The 10,111-nt window shown below is 43.9% G+C and overlaps 1 protein-coding gene across 1 annotated transcript in view; it reads left to right on the top strand.

Annotated features, from left to right (window-relative positions):
• LOC123249129 (ubiquitin-conjugating enzyme E2 E2) overlaps window positions 1–10,111 on the top strand; it is a 334,090-nt gene that overhangs the window by 3,835 nt on the left and 320,144 nt on the right. The window lies entirely within an intron of this gene.

Raw genomic sequence — 10,111 nt, 5'->3', positions numbered from 1 at the left:
CTCTCTCTCTCTCTCTCTCTCTCTCTCGCTCTCGCTCTCGCTCTCGCTCTCTCTCTCTCTCGCTCTCGCTCTCGCTCTCTCTCTCTCTCGCTCTCTCTCTCGCTCTCTCTCACGCACATGCACACTCACACATGCGTGTGCATGTCCACAGGCTGTCCCAAAAGTCTTAGTGCAGTTTATAGCTATTAAAGCTTATTCTTGCAGGAAGACTCCTGGGACACCACGTTGAGAGCTTTAAAGGTTTGCAAAGCACTTAGTGAGATGGGAGATGGCGGCAGCGCAGACAGTGAATGGCTCATTGCATCATCCGTGGTGGGAAAACTCCTCAGGGCAGCCCTTGCCAGCGCCATGAGCATGTGTCATCTTTGTACACAAAGGAAAACACATGTTGGTAATCCAGATTTTCTTTAACCTCAGGACGTTTGATTATAGCTTCAATAAGACTAGGAAAGTGGCTCGTGTTAGCTTTGTGGTCCTGCTGACTGACCTAGACGTGAGGCCCGATCACATTTGGATGGGAAAACGGATGATTTGGGTGTTTCTTTACTGGTGTCTCGGCTCTCGCCTCTCTGAAAGGAGGCCCACTTGGTGTCAGTCCTTAAGTCAGATCCAGTTCTGAGTGGAGGCCGCCTTCAGGACATTCTGTCCCACCCAGAACCCTCAGGGATGAGGTTCCAAGTGACCGCTCGGCACTCCAAAGCGTGTCAGGAAGATGGGTCTAAATTCGGCCTCCGCTTCCTTGTGTAGAATGGCCATCGCAGTCGCATCTCCCAAGCCGTCGAGGCACGATCATTCCCGTCAAGTGCTTGCAAACCATTTGTGGCTGCCCTAGCCTGGCGGGTCCAGTCTAGTCCAGCAAGAGGAAGGAGAGGAGGAGACAACAGGCACTCGCAGGACTTGGGGAATCCCCGGAGATTCGGGGCTCTGCACTTCCCCGGGGAGCGTCTCTTAGAGATGGGTCAGGGGGAGCTTGTGTGGCCTCCCCCTCTGTGGGCCGCTTGCTCTTTGGCCTTTCCCTCGTGGCTCTCTGTCCTTGAGCCCGCAGCCAGCAGGGCAGGGAGTGAGCGTGGCTCTGAGTGGGGCAGCCCGGCTCCGATCCCCCTTCTGGGGGACGTCTTTCTTGGCTCTCGGGCGCCTCGAGGCCGGCCTCGCCTCTCTGATTCTCTCTGGCCGAGGCTGCCCCATGGCTCGTACACAGCTGTGTGCAGGTTGTCTCCCCTGTGAAAGTGGCAGCTCCGGGAGATGAGGCTCTGTCTTTGGCCTTCCTTTGTCCTCCTGGGGCTTATGACGTGGGTTTTGACTTGATGAAGGGAGACCTGAGAACTCCCGTTGTGGGAATTCCCTGCATCACAGCAGATAGTCTTTGATTTAGCAGAGAAGTCCTAGGGAGTTGCCCCAAGCAAAGAAAAGTTCATTAAATTGCTCGGCATTTTAGGTGCCTTCTATATGAAATATTTTATGCTCCACCTCCCCTCCCAGTATTTCCTCCCCCAAAATATTTTTATATTTGTTTTGATCTATCTTGGATCTACCGTGGCCATGTGTCCCCAAAGTCTTAGTGCAGTGCCTTAAGCGGCACTAAGGCTTTTGGGACACACTCTCTGTTCCTGTTGTCTACTAGAACATGCTTCTCGAAGGCAGGGCTGTTTCTTTTTTGTCCTTCTGTCCTCAGTGCCTGGCACATAGTAGACAGTTAATAAAAGCTTGCTGCTTGCTTCGAGGCACCAAGGCCAGCTCTCTGTCTGCTCCGCAGGGCCATGTCTACCTTGGGATGCTTAGGCCCAAGGAAATCTTTTTACTTTAAAAATTCTGATGCTCTGACTTCCCTGGGTAGTTGTTGTCAAGTTCTGCTAACTGGACTAGTGCATTCTCTTAGATATGGCATTTAAAAAAATTCACGTATTCAGTGCCCTCATAATGGCCCGAGATCACAGGGCGAAAGGTATGGCGGAGGTGTGACTTCCGATCCTTTTTGTATTTCTCTTACTTGTGCCTCAGTCCACTGGGAGAAAACAGTGCCTTCTGTCCGTCCTTCTGTCCTTCCATCCTTCCTTCCTTCCCTCATGTGGCAAGAGCTCAGCCCACATCGTGGTTGCAAGTTCTAAGGTAGAATTGAATTGCTGTCATGGAAAACAGCAGGCGCTCTGCTCCCTTTCAAGAAGCGTTTCTTCTCTGACCTTTGCGATGGAGAGAAGTGTGCTCATTGGGGGCCCACGGCGGCTCCGGAGAGCTGGCGAGGCAGTGACTCATAGCTCCGAGGGTCCTCGCTTATCCATGCAGGTTGCCGCTTGTGTAAAGCCAGGACACCAAGGACCCATGTGACACAAGTTTCAGGCTATTATTGAAAGGGACTTTCAGGAGGGGTTTACCTTCTGGCCCAGGAAAAGGGTCTATTTATCAATTTCTTTGTTAGCCAGAAAGAGTCCCCATGGCCATAGATGACAAAAGTGTGTTCCTTGACAAGCTGAGGAACATGGTTTTTTGGCTTAAAGAAAAAAACAATGTCATTTTTCTTAATATTTGGAGAATACAGTCTGTAGGTTCTTTTCCTTTTATTGATTCAAATTTTGGAGGGCCCATTATTCAGGTGTACTGCTTTGTTATGAACTATACAAGTGTGAAATTAATTTTTAAAAACTCTCCTTTCCAATCTTGTCAAACACTTTCAATCAGGAACTGTACACTTGATGCTTCTTTGTGTGGAAGCGTCCCCTAGAATGATAGGATTTAGAGCGAGAAAGTAGCTCAGAGATGTCCTCTTGCCCCTGTTTTTACAGAAGAGATCCCAAGCCTTGTAGGTGATTAGAGAGAGAACTCGGTGTCATACATTTAGACTAGAACCCAGATCTCTTGACTAATTGTCCAATGCCTACCATTTTGAGGTAGGAGTTCCCAGAAAGGTGAAAATGACAGAATTGCCTATTCTTTGAGAGTTTACTTAGGAGGACAGCCATAAAATCCATTCCTGACCCTCAGAGTTGAATCTTAGGTTTTGTTCAAGTGGTGGCCTTCCTTTTGTTAGTCTTCCAGCTACAGAACAAAGGAATGGATTTAATTTACATTTTGCCCTTCCAGTTCTCCTGTTATCCTAAAATACCTTAGTCTGCTGCTTTCCAAAAGTAGTATTACTTCTCCCCTGTTTTTATTCTGAAGATGACTGCAGAGCGTGTTTATTGCAAACAGAAAAGTTAAAAACTGTTTGAGCGTCTTAATAAATTCAAGTATATGTTTGAGTCATCAGGAAATATAACCCAGGTAAGACCATGAGGGAGGGATAGCATGGAGTAACCCTGAGAGTTGGCCTCTGAGTCAGGAAGACTGGCCTCTGACATAGAAGAGCCTTGTGAACCTGGGCAAGTCTCTGAACCTGTCAGAACCCGCCTTGGGGACTCGCTAAGATTGAAAGTTGCCTCTGCCCATCCAGGGCTCTTCTTCCCAAACAGTGCCCATCTCACTCTGGTACCTGCCATTGCTGCCCAGTCCTCAGTCTCAGAACCTTGTCCAGATTTTGTTCTTCTTTCTTCCTTTTCTCACCATCCAGTTGTAGAGCCCTTGGGTGCTGCCTTTTCTCTTTTTCTCCGCAGCTTGCTGCTCTGACTATATCTACCCTAAGCTCCATTTTTGTTACCCCTTGCCTGGACTATAAAAATAACATGTTCTCCAGGCTTCCAGTGTTTCCCATCATCCTTCCCCAGCCGCTTGAAGAATCTGTCTGATATCCCTCTCTGGCCACATTACTTCCCTGCTCAGAACCTTTCAGAGGCTGCCCATTCCCATCAAATAAGCACAAAACTCCTTGGTTTGGAAGTGAAAGGCTGCTCTTCCCCCCAGCCTTATCTTACTATGCCCCGAATACATTCTGTTTGTCACTTAAGCCTTCCTTAGTCTTGTCCTGCCTCTTATTTCTGTAACTTTGCTTAAAGCAGCTCAGATCCTGGGATAGGCTGACCCCCAAACTTTTGCCCATTGGGCTTTCCTTCAGGTCCCAGGCCAGCAGCCATGTCCTCCTGGAGAGGTTCTCTGATTCTAGCTCTAGCTAAGCCTTCCTTCCTTGAAATATCAGCTTCCCCCTTCTGGAGCTTGTCCCCTCCGTATTTTTCATAGGATTGTCGTGCATGTGCCCTAAGCTGTCCAGGAGGCTGTAAGCGCCTTGCCATCAGGCTGTTTCCCCCCCTCTTGTTCTCCTCAGCATGGCACAAGATGGAGAGCTTGGGATGGAGTGGAGTTTGACATCCCTCTCTGGGCTTGGTAGGTTCTTGAATGATCAGAATAATAAAGCAGTAACCAATCACCCTCAGGACCAGGGGATTTGCTGTACAGGAGAGCCCCCTCTGTTGGCAGAGGGGTCCCCCCCCATTTCTGTAGCCCTTCAGGACTCTGTGTTTTCCTCCCAGCAGTCACTGTGCATCCCCATTGACTGATGAGAAGTCTGACCTCACGCAGGGGAAGTGATGGGTCTCTACGTTCAAAAGTAGAATTTTAGCCCAGTATCTATCTTTGGTCCCAGAAGGATGCATTGTACACTACTCCTTTGCCTCATTGTGAAGCAGAAATGGTAATAAAGGTCCATTGTAATTCGGATTTATATGGTCTAAAAGAAAGAGAAATTCTCACCTGTTCTCACAAATCAGAGTGCTCTAACCTGATTCTTTAGGGGGAAAAAAATCTTTTTTAACCCCTATCTTCTAAGAATTGATACTAAGTATCCCTACCAAGGCAATGGGGGTTAAGGGATTTGACCATGGTCACACAACTAGGAAGTATCTGAGGCCAGATTTGAACCCAGGACCTCCCATCCTGACTCTTATCTACTGAACCACCTAGCTGCCTGTATTACCTGATTCTTTAGAGACTAGTAGGGGAAGTGAGAAAGTTGGATTCCGTAAGAGAATTCTTTTAGAACTCTAGACAAAGGTTATTGAATAGATTGGCAACTTTTTAAAAAATTAAAAAATATTAAAAAAATTAAAAAATATTTATTAAAAACCTGCAGAATTTCTAGATGGAAAGACAGTCCAGGGGAGTGGTTAGAGCCCTGGTTTTGGATCCTCCTTCCCCCTCCTCCCCCCCCCGAATCAGGACCTTCCTCACAACCTTTCTGTCCCGGGCAGCTCCCATTCTCTGTTGCAGAGCTGCTGCTGCTGCCGATCTGCTTTAGGAGAGGGAGTTGTCATTTCTTTGGGAATCGCCCAAGTCAATGATGTCCCAGGGTAGGACCCTCCAAACCCCAAAAGGGTAACTTTTAAAAGTTCTTTTTTTCTTTGTCTTAATAAGACATAAGTGAGGGCAAGGAACACTTTTATTTTGAGGGCCACTATCCTACTTAAAAAAAGAAATCAGTTAAAGCCTCTCAGAAAAAAACCCAAACTCAACTTATTTAATCGTTTAAAAAGTGTAATAGAAACCTTTTATCTAGTATTTTTTCGTTGCGAGCAGGGAATGAGAAGTAGATGGCCAGTCTCCCTAGGCCGAAGTGAGGAGAGCCTGTTGTAAAGGCGAAAGTGCTAGAGATTCCAGCAGCATCGTTTATCTCACCGTCCCGTTTTTGGACTGGCCCTGGGATGTCATCGGTCAAGGGACTTTGGTGGGAAAGTGAATGAATGAGTATCTGGTGCTCATGTGTAAACTTTCAGTCTGGAGGAATTCTCTTCAGGCAGTGAGTGGTGAAGCTGGAGTGTGTCAGAGGTGGGAGAGGAACCAAAATCTTCCTGTTTGGGTGGCCAGCACTCCACCTCCCACATCCCATGGCTGCTCTATTCAATAATACCACAAATAATAAACCTACTTGAGCTCTATCTTATATATTATTCAATAATATCGCAAAAGACTTTTGTTCTATTATTATGATTGTATATGTTATGTATTATTCAATAACAGCAAATAATAAAAAATACTTTGGCTCTATATTATGGCCAATTAAGGGAGGGAATATGGGAAGAGAAAAAAATTAAAGACAGGGAGAAACACAGATCATTGGAGGAGGAGATGTGTGTAGACAGAGAGGAGAGGAGAAAGGGGCTGAGGAGGTCTGTGATGGGTCCGTTTTCTGTTTCAAGCATTCATTTCCTTGGGCTGTGAGCGTTAGAGTAAGTTTTGAATGCCCTTTGAGATTTCCGGGGAGCTCTCCAGCAACTTAGCTCAAATGGTCCATAGGGTTAGAGAGCCTCGCTTTGAGAACCAGCGAGGACCTTTGAAATCCCCTCCTCTAGTCATACAGATGTACCCTTTGTTGTCCAGAAAAGAAAGATGATTTGTGCAAGGCCACATTAGTAGGAATGGCGAAGGCAGGATTTGAATTAGAGTTGAATTTTCATCCAAATTGTTTACCACTTTCTGATCTGCTCACATAATGCATGTACAATGGTAGCTGGAACTGTTATTTTATCTTAGTGGTGGGAAACCTCTGACCCAAAGGCCACGTTCAGCCCATGGCTTAATTTTAGCCAGCAGCTCAGGGAGCAAGTGGAATCAGAGAGTTGCAGAGCCACTTTTGTGTTATATACTCTGGTCACCATTTTGAAGTCGAGAGAGCAATTGCCACTCACTCAAGGTAGTATCTGCTCCAGATTGGGTCACCCAAGGGAATGCAGCACTTTGGAGTGTTGCAGAATGTTTGTCCCTCTCCATAACTGTTTCAGGTAGGTCCTATTATTGTCCTCATTTTTTAGATGAAGAAACGGAGGCTGAGAAAGATTAAGTCATTTGCCCAAGCCGAAAAGTCCAAATTTAAACCAAGCTTTTAGAACTCTGAGCCTACTTTCTTATACACGATAGTTCTTCTAAGGGTCTGAGAAGAGAAACTGAACAGGGATTAAAGCAGTCTTTTTGTTAGAGATTTGGGGAACAACCTTCTTGCTTTGATTTTCAAACATTAACATTTGTTTTCTCTGGAATTGAGTGGATTTTTCTTGGGTGTAAAAGAATGAGTTAGCTTTTAGAAATTTGCTTTGGAATCTTAGAATTTAAAGTTGCCAGATTGCCTTCTCTTGTACACTGAGATATTAGGTCTGCCTAAAGACCCCAATTCTATGTGGTATTTCTATCTAAGTACAGAAGACAGAAGGCAGATCTGTGAGTCAGGAAGACCTGCGTCTAAGCCTAACCTCTAATATCTTGGGCTTGCTTGACTCTAAGATGCAAGGCTCTTAACCCCTTAGTGCCCTTTTAACTTTCTAAGACAAGAGTCTTCTCACTTGATGTATAAAGATCCATGGAGGGCCTTCAGGGAAGTCTGAGAATTTTGATGGAAAAGATGACATCTTTTATTTTTTAATAGTCTATATGAATTATGGTTTAAAAAAAACTATTCTGAGGAATGTATTGGCTTCAATAATTTGTCCAAAAGGGACAATGACAGAAATTAGGTGTGTAATCCTCATTCAGACGATCAGTTATGAGTCAAATGCTGACTTTTCATTAATGGAAGAAGAGATTTCCTTTTGGGGAGTTCCCCCACACCAATGAATCACGTGTTTGGATCTCTCACTTTCTTCCCAAAAATCACATCATGAATTTAGAACAAGAAGGAACTTCGGAAATAGTCTAATTTATAGATGAGAATCTTCATTCAAGTATTAAATAGAACTGAGATTCAATCTATGTCTTCAGAACAAGTGATTTTTTTCTCTATTATGCCAGAATTTGTTTCATGGCAGTGAACCATTGTTTTCCCAGACTGTACTTGGTGGCTCTTTGTGGAGGAATAAAATAGTGAAATAAAGTAAAAAGTTAACTCAGAAATATATGAGTTGATTAGTAAAACATAAGAAAATCTCTAGACCACAATTTTTGATATTTTTGTCCTACTTGACCATGTCCTGAAATAGCCAGGAAAGCGTTGTGGGTTCTGAGGTTTGATCCTGGCTCTGAGGGATTCCCAACTGTAATAAATTAAGATCAGTGCCCTTTGGCTCCCTGGTCTGAGGAACATTCCCCAGCCCTTTTCAGTCTTTGCCCGGCCTGTGGTCACACTCCAACAAAGGGAAGAGAAAATGTGTTACTAAAATTGAAGTATTTTATAACTAGAGCATCTTTAGAAGTTAGTCTTCATGGAATACTTCTGCCTTGGAGGTGTAAGTAGTTACAGCCCCAACATTGCCTCCTCTTTTGCTTCCCCAAAAAGTGGTAGCAAAAGGAAGACTGCTGAACCAACACACTGAGGGGAAAAAAGAATGGCATGACCACCTTTAGGAAATGATTTTTGTTGCTTTTTAGCTATCAAGACAATCTCTCCAAGCTATAAAAGAAAAAAAATCTATCTACCTTTTTCTTTCTACTTCAAATGAAGGCAGTGACTTGTTTCAGCATTTCAAAGTATCAGTATTTATTAGGGAAAAGAAATCTTAGAGAAGAGAGAGAGCGCCTAACCCTGTTTTACAGATGAAGAACCCGAGACCCCAGAGTAAAGTAGTTTCCCCAGATTTAAGCAGAAGAGCAGAGATTTGAATGTTTTGTGACTCTTTGGTGTAGTTTTTCTTTTTGAGACAAAGAAAAAGTTGAATGGGGTGAGTAAATGATTGGGGAAAGGTACTAGGAAGCATATATTTCCTATTATCGTATCTAAAAAGCATCAAATAGATGAATTTTACTTTTTCAAGGAAAATGGGCCTTGGTCTGTTGTAGGGAAAAACTTTCCATTTTGAAAATGATGTAATACTTAGTTCTTCTCTCTTGGGGAGTCTTTGCAAAAGACAATAAAAGGGATTGACCCAGTTCTTCAGTATATTTTTCCTTTACTTTCAGAACTCTGTTTTGTATCTCTCATCACAGTAATGCTTGCCATGTGTCTGTGCAGTCATTTCAAATCCTCCTGGGTAGCAAAGGGAGAAATAGTGATTAAAAGGAACACCAAGCCTCTGTGCCCGACTGCTCCCTGAGTCAGCATGTTATTTTAGCAGGGTGATGGGATAAGCAAGGACCTGACATGCATCCATTTCACTTCCTTCAAAACCACTTTAGAGGTCATGATTTGTTAATAATAGATAGAGCATTGGATAGACAGACACGTATCCATAGAGAGAAGGAAATTGGCTCCTGGTTCATAAGCCAGAGGCTTATCTTGTGATAGCGTTCATGTGGACGTGTAAAGTCAGTGCACTATGCTACACCCTTCTCCCTCCACTGATGATGGGAGTTGGTAAGGAATTCTCAAAATAAACTTCTAGTTCGCAGCATTTTCAGATATTTAAAAGAGTCAGTGATACTGCTTCTGGGGTAAGCAGGTCTAATCAGAGTATTTGGTTCTGACTTCAATCATGTTTATCCAGACCATCTTTGTGGAGCCATTCAAATGGAAGTCTGACACAAATTGTGTAAAAGGAAACTTCAGTTTAAAACTTACATTTGCACTTTTGCCATTCACTGGTTTGCCATGTGCTCTTAGTCAGGTCCCTTAACTAAGGCTTCTAACTCAAAGCTGAATTGCTTGGTGACCCAACCTGGTGACCTCTTATTGATAAATGACAGTAGCTTTACTAGCTTGTGTTTTTTTTTTAATTTGAAAACTTTAATTAATTAATTTAGAATATTTTTCCATGATTACATGTTCTGTCCTTCCCCTCCTCCCACCTCTTTCCTGTAACCAGTGAGCAGTTCCGCTGGGTTTTACACGTGTCATTGATCAAGACCTATTTCCATGTTATTGATATTTGCACTAGGGTGATCACTTAGAGTCTACGGCCCCAATTATATTCCCATCGAACCATGTGCTCAAGCAGTTGTTTTTCTTCTGCATTTCTGCTCCCATAGTTCTTTCTCTGGATATGAATAGTGTTCTTTCTCATAAGTCCCTCAGAATTGTCCTGGGTCATTGCATTACTGCTAGGAGAGAAGTCCATTACATTCCATTGTGCTATAGCATATAAGGTTCTCCAGGTTCTGCTGTTTATAAGGCTCTCCTGGTTCTGCTCCTTTCACTCTGTATGGGTTCCTGGAGGCCATTCCGGTTCACATGGAATTCCTCCAGTTCATCATTCCTTTGAGCACAATAATATTCCATCATCAACAGATACCACAGTTTGTTCAGACATTCCCCAATTGAAGGACATCCTTTCATTTTCCAATTTTATGCCACCACAAAGAGCGAGGCTATAAATATTTTTGTACAAGTCTT

The sequence above is a fragment of the Gracilinanus agilis genome, chromosome 5, assembly GCF_016433145.1.
Source record: "Gracilinanus agilis isolate LMUSP501 chromosome 5, AgileGrace, whole genome shotgun sequence".
Lineage (NCBI taxonomy): Eukaryota > Metazoa > Chordata > Mammalia > Didelphimorphia > Didelphidae > Gracilinanus > Gracilinanus agilis.
This window is presented reverse-complemented; position numbering and strand designations above follow the sequence as displayed.